The sequence below is a fragment of the Anarrhichthys ocellatus genome, unplaced genomic scaffold, assembly GCF_004355925.1.
Source record: "Anarrhichthys ocellatus isolate YVR2014 unplaced genomic scaffold, GSC_Weel_1.0 scaffold92, whole genome shotgun sequence".
NCBI lineage: Eukaryota > Metazoa > Chordata > Actinopteri > Perciformes > Anarhichadidae > Anarrhichthys > Anarrhichthys ocellatus.
Window position 1 is genome coordinate 838,768 of NW_022280122.1, and position 12,393 is coordinate 851,160.

The 12,393-nt window shown below is 40.4% G+C and overlaps 1 pseudogene; it reads right to left on the bottom strand.

Moving 5' to 3' along the window:
- Positions 1-5,026: 5,026 nt before the first annotated feature.
- Positions 5,027-6,428, bottom strand: LOC116398865 (WD repeat-containing protein on Y chromosome-like; annotated as a pseudogene).
- Between the last annotated feature and the right edge of the window lie 5,965 nt (positions 6,429-12,393).

The following is a 12,393-nucleotide window of genomic DNA, read 5'->3' on the forward strand; positions in this document are numbered from 1 at the left end:
ACGTTAATGATGAAGGAATGTATGATTCATCTTCTTTTATTGCATATCTTGAATGTTGACCGGCGAAGGGAATTAAAATTCCAAACAATACAAGTATGAACCTAAAATGATCGTGATATGCCCCCTTTACTCTAAAGATTAGAATACCTTATAATGTCAATGTGCTAGAATGTCACAAACATAGAAATAAGGTGAGTACATTTTTGTATTTTTAACGACTCTGTTGGAAAGAAAAGCTCCGGTCAAGCTAACTCAACCATGCTAGCTTACTTGAACCAACAAGCTAGCTAGTGTGACCTCACAAACGTTTTAGTAATTGGCAGTCACTCATCAGGGCACTGCACATGACATCAGTAGAATAAACCTTATTCACATCAACCTATGTTATAAGTCCACAATGCCAATGCCTACATGATTTCCTTAAGTTAACAGGTTTAGCCTGATACAGCTAACAAGGTAATGCCAGATAATAGCTATAAAATCATCTACCTAACATACTCAGCAGGGTACTGACTATTTAACATATTTCCAATTTACATTTGTTTTAGACTCCTGTTGCTATGTTATATAGTTCAATGGCAACTCCTGTTTATAGTTAATCGGCATGGTTACAGTTTATCTTGCAAGATTATGGAATGACTTCCATTTTTAAACATTTTTTGTAAATATACCTGTGAGTCATATTAGAAAAGGAATTTCTTTAAGACCACATTTTGGAAGTCATCATTTTGGAAGTGAAACGTGTCGGAGCTGCAGTTCACTAGCTGGTTTAGCAGAAGCCTCATAGCTTGAATGTTTTTTTTTACCTTTTTTTATGCACAAGACAGCATTCACAGAAACACACGGAAGATTAAATACGCATCAAGTAAAACAAACCTGTTGTTCATACACTAGCTACCATACAAGGTGCCACCTGCTCACCAGGAGAGATAAACATTCTGGGTTCAGAGACTCGACCACCAACACTTCCCCATATGTAAACATGACAGGGATCAACCCTCTGACTCCTGATTAGTGGACATCGCTCTACCTCCTGTGCCACAGCAGCACCCAAGTGAATATTTCTGAACGAAAGAAAACCTTTAGATAACCACCACCTTAAGGTCTTTATACAGTCACTCAAAAGAAGCATTCATCTGCTAACAATGCTATCAACAGCAGCCAAAAGGTGAGTTTGGATAGAAATAGTGATAGATAATTCCTACCCTTGGCTCTGAGCCTGTTAGCCTTTTTTATTGGAAATCTGATGGGAATTCCACTAATCACAAAACAATACGTACAGCACAAAAGTCAGGATTAGTATGACCTTTTCTCCACAATAGAAAACAGAGCATGTCTGCTGATTGACATCTATAACAGATGTAGGAAATGAAAGGCCTATCAGACCATCTCCATCAGTCCAATTAGAGATCTGCAAATGATCTGAGCCCAGTGGGGCCCAACAGGGCTCTGGTCAGTGGGATTGAATCTGTCTTTGGGTTCTAGGACATCAGCTCAGATCGGGTTTCAAACCCTAAACCGTTTAGGCTATGAAATTGTGAGACGTGTGTGTGTGTGTGTGTGGGCTGACGTTGAAGATGTTGACTCACTTCCGGAGACTGGTAAGACATGTTTCACTTTTCAAATGACATTCATAGCTGTAATGGATAGATGAGTGATTTACCTGGAAGTGTTGGAGGGGATGCTGACTCAACCTGTGGGCCTTGTTTTGGGCTTTCAAATTGAGCAACACGGCAGCTATGGAGTATTTTGTGATTGTTGTCAAGCAGTGTATTCTGTTTTGTACCAGCTGTAAAGTGTACCAGGCTGTGGGAGTTGGTTGATAGAAGAATAAAAATGACCAGCAGTCTGTACAGACAGAAACACATTCCTTCCCTGGTTGCCATGTCCACTGCTGTCTAGGCCACAGCTGCTCTATAGCTATTGTATTGAATCATAAAAGAATAAATGTCACTGCTGGGTGATATGCACCTATGATCCCCCGTCTCTTTATATAATGTTTGATGGTGCCGTGTGGATGGTAACTCCATTCAATTGGCTTCTGAATTCTATTTGAGTGCTTGAATTATTACAGATCAGTGTTGATATGAATCAATGTCACAACACAAAACAAACAATCATCAACCCATCATTTTAAAGTTTCTACAACATGCATTGTCTGAACGGACAAGCTTTTCAACAGAATCTAGATTTATTACATATGATGCTGTAAAAATGTTTCCGGCACACCACAGCTACAAAGGCAAACTCTAATCATGATTTGCCTCATTTCCTATTACCGCTCTACTAATGCCATCGATACAGGTATAAACATCCAAAAAATAACGCTTGAACATGTACTGATTAAACGAAGTGATTAAACCTTTAGTCTGGAACTCAACTTACTGTTCATGACATAACCGCACCAATCAAGCCTGACAGGTTTGTACATGACTAGATTATTCAATTCATGCTTTCGGTCCTGTGTTACATCTAACTGTGTGTGTTGACTGCGTAGAGAAATCATCACAACTCTCCGCCCACTAGAGAAATTGTTCTGTCATATTTCAGTTTAACAACATGAGGGAATTTCCATTTGTCCTCAAAGTCGACCTAACTCGATTCTCCACATCTGTCCACCAAAGACAGACCACCAGTGTTTTCACCTGGACCTGGAAATAGTTACTTATTCAGCCTAAAATACACTAAAGCATCTGCTGGTAAAATAACAACAGGTCACTGGGCGAGACGGTGTCCATGAGCTGCTTCTGTCTCACCACAGGTCACTACCGATGAGATATTTCTCATGCTGGGTTCATCACACACTCAGCAAACCTGCAGGCAGATTGTTTTTATGCTGGCTTGAGCCACTATTTGAAACTCTGCAGAAATGCAAAATCTCGGCAGGCTCCCATATTGCCACAGAATGTTGTTATGCTAATTTTATGGATTTTGACAAATTTTAAAGCTCACTGTTTGTTTTTCTTCGTCATACAGACTTGTGACAAGACATTCTTTCATACCCCTCACTTTGTTTCAACACATTTTTGTGCTAAAAACATAATATCATACACCTCCATGAAGCATTCAAGATGTGGACATAGGTGATCCTGGGAAAGGACATGAAGACAATTTAACACTGCTTTTTAACCTGGATACTTTCTCCAGAGTTTCTGTGCCACTGAGCAACTTCCATATTAATGAAGGGGGCTCGATGTTGTATCCAGTTCTCTTTCTACATCCCGACTCTACCGGAGCGCCTAGCCTGCCAAAAAGCCAGAATAAGAACACGATTCTCATTTGACTTTCCCGCGGAGCAAAGTATAAAAGCTTTATATGACATGTGTATGGGCCCACTGTGTTTGGTCTATTTATTCTTCAAATCAAAAGTTTAAACAGGAATTTCAAAAATCGTAAAAGATACTGTAATATTACTTAGTAATTATAGTAGACTATATATGATATAGATGGGTGAATGGGTATGAATGGTTAGATAGGGGGCACCTTGCATGGTAGCCCCCTGCCATCAGTGTATAAATGTGTAAAAGCGCTTTGAGAGGTCAGACAACTAGTAAAGAGAAATACAAGTACAGTCCATTTACCAAGTACAAGTACAATATGGCAGGTCCCGCTGATTAGGACGTCCCGACCCACAGCGGCGTTGGGGAAACATTAAACTTAAAGATTGCAATCAATTGTTGCTAGTCAGTATAATCTTAACAATGTGTTGACCACAAAACCAGAAGCATACATCTGAAGTGTCTGTATAAGCAACTTTTTATACAACAGTCTCTGTTGTTTTTTTGAGCCTTCATTTCTGTAGTATTAGTTTACATTTTGTGTAAACAGAAAGCAATGAGAGTTGGGTTTTAACGATTTAACCGGTATTTTACTATTGGTCAGTGTCTTCTTTGGCACAGGTGCTTAGAAACAGTTTAAGAAGAGTTTCCAGCTCCTCGGCTCCTCGCTGTGATTTCAGCCAATCTGACTGAACATTTCATCCTATATACACACTCATTATAAAATCTGAAAGTGTCTTTAAAAAAGGATAAAATGTAAACTGTAATTTCATGAAAACTGTGCTAGCTGTCAAAAAGGCCCATTCAGTGCATTAAAGTTCCAAGTCTACTCCGTTTATGTGTATAATCATTTTACACGTTAAAGTATGGCGAAGTGATCTGGCCCCAAAGAGCTTTGTTCACGCCAATTTCAGGAATACTAAACAACAAGGTCATATTAGTTATGAAGTTATAAAGTTTATAACAACATTAACATGAAATTCAAATTCTGTTGGTTATTTTTTATTTATTATTATTATTGTGGGAGAAACCGGATTACCCGGAGAAAACGCTCCATATTTGAATCCCATCTGGTTCATACATGAACTGCGCCTGTGTTTTGAAATGGTGCTGCTTGTTGCAGATGGTGAGGGGACCTCGTCTTGTGATGTCTTCTGCTGCTGAATCTTGGTGAGCCCTTTGTAGTGTTGCAGCCTGTGGTGAGCTGAGCCTTTTCAGAGATGGGTGGTAAGCGTGAATGCTTTGATGTGTGTACAGACCGCTGCTTGACTGTGCTTGCTGGTAGCTGCATGTGTGGTCAGGTTTTCATAGCCATCAGAGTGCTTGGTGGATTTTAGTGTGTCTCCCTGCTGAATCTGCAGCAGCTGTGGCTTGAGCTGGGTCTGACTATAGGTGAGCTGCACTTTCTCTGAGATGGGGGGTAAATGGACACGCTTTGAATTGTGTTCGGCCCTCTGCTTGATTGTATCAGCAGATTGCTGCATGACTGGTGAGCTGTTTGTAGCATTAGTGCAGTCTGAGGTTGGGGTGGTGTTTGGTGAACTTGGTGTTGATGTTCTTTCAGACCCCTGGTGGACCTCTCTTGAAGCTTGCTCTCCGGAGCGATGTGGGGAACGTGACTTATATTTGGGAGCATACTTGGCTAAAAAAGTTGCTATTGGTTCTGGGAGCTTGAGTGCTTCGCTTGAAGGAAATTGCAAGGGGCCCAATTCTTTTCTTGAGTAAAATCTTGGTCTAATCTCATGGCCCTACATCTGGCATCCAATTTCTTCATAAAGCTTTTCAAAGGTTGGTATTGGTGTTGGGGGCCATGATGATTTTGGGAAGTCAAAGATTGACTTTTCCTTGTTTCTTGTCAATATGGTGGCTGATCTTGCTGCCTCCTCCTGGTCAGCATTCTTCTTAAGGCATTCGTCTTTCCCAAAGAGGCCTATGTAGGAGCCTGTGTTTTCCCATAGGCGAACCCCGCAGTCATTTTTTACAACTGTAGTCACCCTGAACATTTAAAAAAGTGACAAGGTGACATTGCCAGGAGCCCAACAGAGGAGGTTGAGCCAATGACATGCGCCACCCATGTGTAACCTCAAACGGCCCTTTGTTTGCCTGTTTTCCAAACCCAAATCTTTGAATGTCCCACTGACAAATCTTGCCAGTACTATCCCCAGTCAGTAATGTACGTTCTTTGACGTCAGTCGACATGGTGGTAATGACGGCACCTTCCTCATCTACTGCCCTGAACTTTCCAAGCAAACCTCCCTAGATGTTAACAGACCAGGCACATGTAGCCATAGCTGTCTGCAGAAGTCAGCAGTGTGGCTGTGTCAGCTTTGACCTCCCTTTTCTTCAGACATTTAATAAGAGGATGGGCTTTCACAGCGGTCTTGTTCGTAGTCCGAGATTTTTTGGGATCGGACAGACTCCCTGTCAGGCCTTCTTCTCTTTTGCCTGCCATGAATGTTCGAGGGCTCTGACTGCCATGAACCTCGGCAGTATCAGTATCCCAGACACAATATTTCCATAACTGGTGGCAGTAATCAGTGTGTTTTCGTGCACATTAATTAAGGAAATGTCATTTAAATAATCGTGCTCCAAAAATCTGTTGTCAAATCCCTCCATATCCAGGTCATAAATGATCTTGGAGTTCCGACCCGACACAAACACCCTGTCGTTCAAGCAGACACGACCTGTCACATCCTTTGGCAAGGTAACAGGAAGAACAGCAAGCAATGTTTCAAGTTCCAGAGTCTTAATTTCCCATCCGGAGAAACAGTGATTAGTCTGCGCTGTGGTCCATCAAATGCAATGGCAGTGTGCCCCACATGCTTATCTTTGTTACCTTGAACCGGACCACGGCTTTTTCTGTTAAGATGTCCCACACAGTCACCACACCATCTTGGCAAACAGAGACGACCTGTTTGTAAATGATAGAGAGCACAGCACAGCCCTGACCTTGCACAGCTCAGACCTGGAAGTTTTGCAAAGGCAGCATTTCTTCCTCGGAACACACACGAACATTCTTGTCCTTAGATAAAGTGACAAAAACTTGATCTTTGGGATTTAGGATAATGTGGGTGATGGGATTGATGTGTCCTGCAAATTTCTGTTTGCACGACATGGTATTGCGGAGATACCACTCACGCGGTAAGCCATCTGTACCACCAGTCACGAGATACCCAGTCAACGTGGAGTATTCAACACAGGTGAAAAACTCATTATCTGCCGCGCTCTCAAAGACTTTTTTAGGGAATTTATTTCTGTGTGTCTTGGGTAGGGTAACAAGAAGAGGCCATTTTCCTGTATGTTGTAGGAGATCAACACATAAAAAACCTTTTACACCCCCAAAGGACAACACTGCTTTAGTGCCATTGGCTATAGGAACAGAGGACTCCTGTGATAACTTTAGTCCGACCCAGATTGATCATCTTGTCGAAAGTGCTACAAGCTCACTGAGATTGACACTAGACTCTATTGCTCCTCTAAAACAGAAGATAGTAAAACAAAGGAGGTTCGCTCCATGGTATAACCCTCAAACCCACAAATTAAAGCAAACATCGCAAAAACTTGAAAGAACATGGAGTTCCACTAACTTGGAAGAATCTCGGTTAGTCTGGCGAGACAGTCTGAAGACATATAAGAAGGCCCTCTGTAATTCCAGAGCAGCTTATTACTCATCGTTAATAGAGAAAAATAAGAACAAGCCCAGGTTTCTCTTCAGCACTGTAGCCAGGCTGACAGAGAGTACTCCTATACACCTCAGTAGTAATGACTTCATCAACTTCTTTAATGATAAGATTATAACTATTAGAGAGAACATAAATAATCTACTGCCCTCAACCAGTACCGATCTATCCTCAAATAGAGTAACCTTAGAAACAGCTGTAAAGCCTGATATATGTTTAGATGGCTTTACTCCCATCGACCTTGACAAATTGACTTCAACAATTTCTACATCTAAACCTTCTACCTGTCTCTTAGACCCTACACCGACTAGGCTGCTTAAAGAAGTGCTATCATTAATTAGCACGTCTTTACTAGATATGATCAACCTGTCTTTACTAACAGGCCATTGTGGTGGGAAAAAATATCCTGTACCTGCTTTGCATGAGTCTTTTGTTGCTGAAATAAAGAATACCAAAGACCAGAGGTTCCCTTCTGTATACTGTATTTATTTTCTGCCCAGAAAAGGTTCAATCATCACATCAGAATGCATACAGTCTCAGTGAGGAAGAACCAAGAAAGAAGTGAACAAGCTTTCTTTATACAGAATGAGCAAAGGTGGGGGCCCATGGCCAATGTTATAGACATTTTGGTCTCAGACTTTGGGTCTCAGAGTGATAGGAACAACACGTGAAAACAAACGGCCAGCAACCAAAAGAAGCGGCCCGAAGGCTTTGGCACTGGAACATTCTGATATAACATTCTCACAACACAGTTAGTTATCTATGTGAACAGGCAAGGGAGAATCCTTCTTTTGCACAACAGAGACACAGTGGAGTTCAACAAAGTTCAGAGCAAAAGTACTTATGTATGAATACAATATACTGAGTAGAAATATATACTAAGTAAGTAGAAATATATATACTACATAAAAAAATACCATTACACCATGTACCACAGTCCTTCAGAGTAGCTGTAATTAAACCTCTTCTTAAGAAGCCCACTCTCGATCCAGAGGTGTTGGCTAACTATAGACCGATCTCTAACCTTCCCTTCCTCTCTAAGATCTTTGAGAAAGCAGTTGCGAATCAGTTGGGTGACTTTCTACAAAACAATAGTTTATTTGAGGATTTTCGGTCAGGATTTAGAAAGCATTATAGCACAGAGACAGCTCTGGTAAAAATAACTAATGACCTTCTAATTGCATCAGACAAAGGACTAGTCTCTGTTCTTGTCTTGTTAGACCTTTGTGCTGCGTTCGACACCATTGATCATTACATCCTGTTGCAGAGACTAGAACATTATATTGGCATCAAAGGAACCGCACTGAACTGGTTTCCTATTTATCAGATCGATCTCAGTTTGTATGTGAACGATGAAACCTCGATGAAGACCAACGTCAGTTATGGAGTTCCACAAGGCTCTGTGCTTGGACCAAATTTATTCACCTTATATATGCTTCCTTTAGGCTATATTATCAGAAAACACTCTATAAACTTTCATTGTTATGCAGACAATGAAAACAAACTTCTAGGACTGCCTTTTTTCACAAATTGTATCATAAATTGTATCTTTAAGATGAGTTCAGATGAGCAGCAGAGTTTCTTCAGGAAACACATTCTCCTGGACTGGATTTATTTTGGTGTCACTCTAAAAAAATAACACTTTAGCTTTGGGAGCTCTTCTTTAAACACCATAAATACATGAAGTGTTTATGTCATACCTGGAGATCTGCTGTAAGTTAGCATGAACAGATATGTTTGTACTGTACAGTGTGTAGATAAAGTTAAACACCACAATCTCACAGTGTGTGACAAAGACGGCTCGTCTTAAGTGGAATGATGAATCAGCAGGTTTTGTCAGCTGTAGTCATGTATTTGTTGAGTGAATTTTGCTGCACCAGTTAAAAAAACTGCTAAATGAATTAACATCTAAGAACAACAGTGTTGAGCGTCATCACTACATTTGCTAGATTCAGAAAAACTGCAGTGACAAAGAGGAGCAGTGGTCACAGTGATTTGATCGTGTGCATCATTTCTGAACATTGTGAGAGAATGAAAATGCAAAAAAAACAAGAGCATTAGTTCTCGTTTTCTTTCTCCAAAGAGTTCAGCTTTCCAGCCATCACGTTTTTTTGCAGGTCAACTTGTGTCAAGTACAAGTGCAACGGTCTGCTGAGTTTATAACGTCAGTTAAACTTTCTCTCTGGTTCCCTCATGACCATGACTGCATGTGCTTTATACAGATCTATCTCCTCATGGAACAAAGTGGACATTCAGTCCAAGTCCTCCCTTGTGTTCATGACTTTCTATTTAACAATTATGCCCCTGATAAGTCTGATTTCTCTTCAACTGGTTCTTAGAAATGTCTATTCACATGATGGTGTGTGTTGTGTGTGTGTGTGTGTGTGTGTGTGTGTGTGTGTGTGTGTGTGTGTCATTTGGACACAACATGCCATTTTGAGAGGAAACAACATTGTTTTGAATGCAAAGTTTAATTTAGCAGGAGATTTGTGGAGTATTGCGTTGTGCGTGTGCATTTTTGGATTGGTGTGTAGTTCTGAGATTACGGGGTCTGCTTTTATAAAATGCCTCTAAACAATTGAAGAAAGACCTGTAATGAAATGTCTATTATTAGGGAAGGTGTCATAGCAGTCAGCCACCACCCGAAGGTGCAAAACGCACCAGAACGATTTTGGTCTAAATGCTCTGCAGCTCTTTTTCAGCAGATAAGCGTTTGAACTATTCATTGTTGGAATTAAAAGAATAACAAGCGGTGCTGTAGTGGTGCTGGCCTTTATAACACGGCAGCTAGAAACAGTAACAACCAATCCACCACAACAATCTCACTAAGATAGAGAACAACAAATGATCTCTTGCAGGAGGAGAAAGAAAAGGCCTCTGTGTCCCAGGATATCACAGGCAGCACAAGAGCTCAGAAACCCCTCCTAGATATTACTCAAGTACTGTACTTAAGTACAATTCTGAGATAATTGAGTTTTCTTTTCATGCCACTTCCTACTTCTGCCCAACTACATTTCAGAGAGAAATATTTGACGTATGAAGAGTTTGACTTTTTTGTATGTACTTCTACTTTAATTACTTTAAGAATTTCCCGAAAACGTTCCTGATTATACTTTTTTTTACTTAAGTAACATATCCAATGCAGGACTTTTACTTGTAACAGAGTTCTTTCACAGTGTAATATTAGTGCTTTATCTTACAGGAACTGAATATGAAAAGGCGTGTTTGTTCAGGAGCAATTCATTGTTCATTAAAAGTTGTTAATAAAAACCAGAACCTGTTTATTAACTACAGTGTATTGACGATTTTGATATAGTATGAAGCGCATGCTTTGACACATGTACTTGAGGACAAATTCTGAGGCCATATAACCAGCAGTTATAATTTTTCTCTCATAAAGTTATTGCACAACTTAAGTTTGCTTTTCATGTGTGCAGTGTCTCTGCGTTACACTGAATCAATCAAATATCATTTAACAAGGAAGCTGCAATAATAATGATTAGTACTACTTGATAATAGATGTCAAAAGAGTCTGAAACTGAGTCTTTGATGGGAAGGAGCTGATTGGCTGGCCTGAAATCCATGTTACCATGATGCCAATCATGATACCAAGCATGATACCAAGCAGACACAGGTAGAAAACCTCTGTAACTTGTTAAAAGTTAAGCCGCTTGAAGAGTCAAATGTTTTATATGTTTTTACTATTGTTAATAATTATTGTAATACAGACCTGTTTTGTGAGCAGAAATATGTGCACCCAGTTAGAGACTGATATATATACAGTGTATATAGAGGCAAGGCAAGACAAGTTTATTTGTATAGCACATTTCAACAAGGTAATTCAAAGTGCTTCACATAAAACTATTGAAAGAATCAAAACATAAGGCAAAAGAAAAGGAGATTTAAAAACAACTAAGAACATTTATTGAAACATTAAAAACAGTCATTAAAACAATAAAAAGCAGTGTAATAAATAAAATACAGTAGCAAAATGCAGGAAATGCAGGATATTGATTAATATCCTTGAATCTGGTTGAATTAAAGGCAGTGGCGGGCCGTGCATTTTATACCTGGGCCTTCACTGCTGTCCTGCAGCTGAAATACCACCTTATAACATTATGGCACAACAGCTATTATTAATTTTTAAGGCTGTAACTCCAGTCGGTATGAGTCGTTTGAATAATGCCAGAGCATTTAGAAAATGCAAAAGCCTAAATTCAGGAAAATATGATGTTCTCAGCTGGTCTGGCTGTGGGATCCGCCATCATTCCTTAATGACAAGCCACGACCCAAAGAGATTATCATAGGATTTTACTTTCAAAACTTGAATGCTGAACGTACTGCTCTGCAATGTCTTTCCTCGTCTCAGTCTCCTGTCTCATGGTGCATCTCACTCAGTCAGAATGCCCATATTTGATTGGCTGAGCTGCATCACGTGATGCGATTCACTACCCATCAGCCTCTGCTGTTAAATTTCGTTTCACGATAGTCACGTGTCGCCCACTGACCAATCACAGCACACTCTGCACCTCGCGGCAAAGCTACACATGGACACTGAGCGGCATGTAATGCTGACATCATTATAGGCTGGCGCGCAGGCTCTGATACTCAAAGAATACGGCCAACATGTCAAACTAAAGATCTGATTGGTTGAACACTATAACAATCAACAATATCGTCCCCATTTACTTTCATCTGCACTGGCTGCAGGTGTGAGTCTGCAGGCCTGCGCCTCTCTTCTTACCTAGAGACACAGAGGTGAAATCTGATTGGATAAAAGCTCTACTTAAAACAAGCTGCACTGGAAGCAGAGCAACTGAGGAAGACAGTAGCTGTGCAATGAGAAAATAAGATAATGGGGAAAATATTTTTATAAATTAGAATACATGTAGTGTATTTAAGAAAAATTATTAAATTATAAAATAGCTATAACTTTGTGATTCTGTTTAGGCCAGCAGAGAAGGCCTTGCAGGCCCTGACGGCCCACCACTGATTAAAGGCAGCAAACAGAAAGGTCTTCAGTCTTGATGTAAAGGAGCTGAGGGTCTCAGCAGACCTGCAGCTTTCTGGGACTTTGTTCCAGATATGTGGAGCAGAACAACTGAACGCTGCTTCTCCATGTTTAGTTCTGACTCTGGGAACAGAAAGTAGACCGGTTCCAGACGACCTAAGGCAGGGGTGTCAAACTCAATCACAGGGAGGGCCAAAATTAAAAATTGGGACTACGTTGAGGGCCAAATAGGGTCAACATTTAATAAACAGGATAAAAGGGATATTGGACAAAGTGCAAAAAGAAATAGGCTACATTCATTTATGCATATGTACCAGAGCCAGATGTTTGGCATCTTTTCTTGGCTGCCAGTTCATTAATGTCTGGGGTTATGTTCTGTGCTGTTGAGGCATTGTTTCGGGGATGAAAGTGACCAACGTTTCCT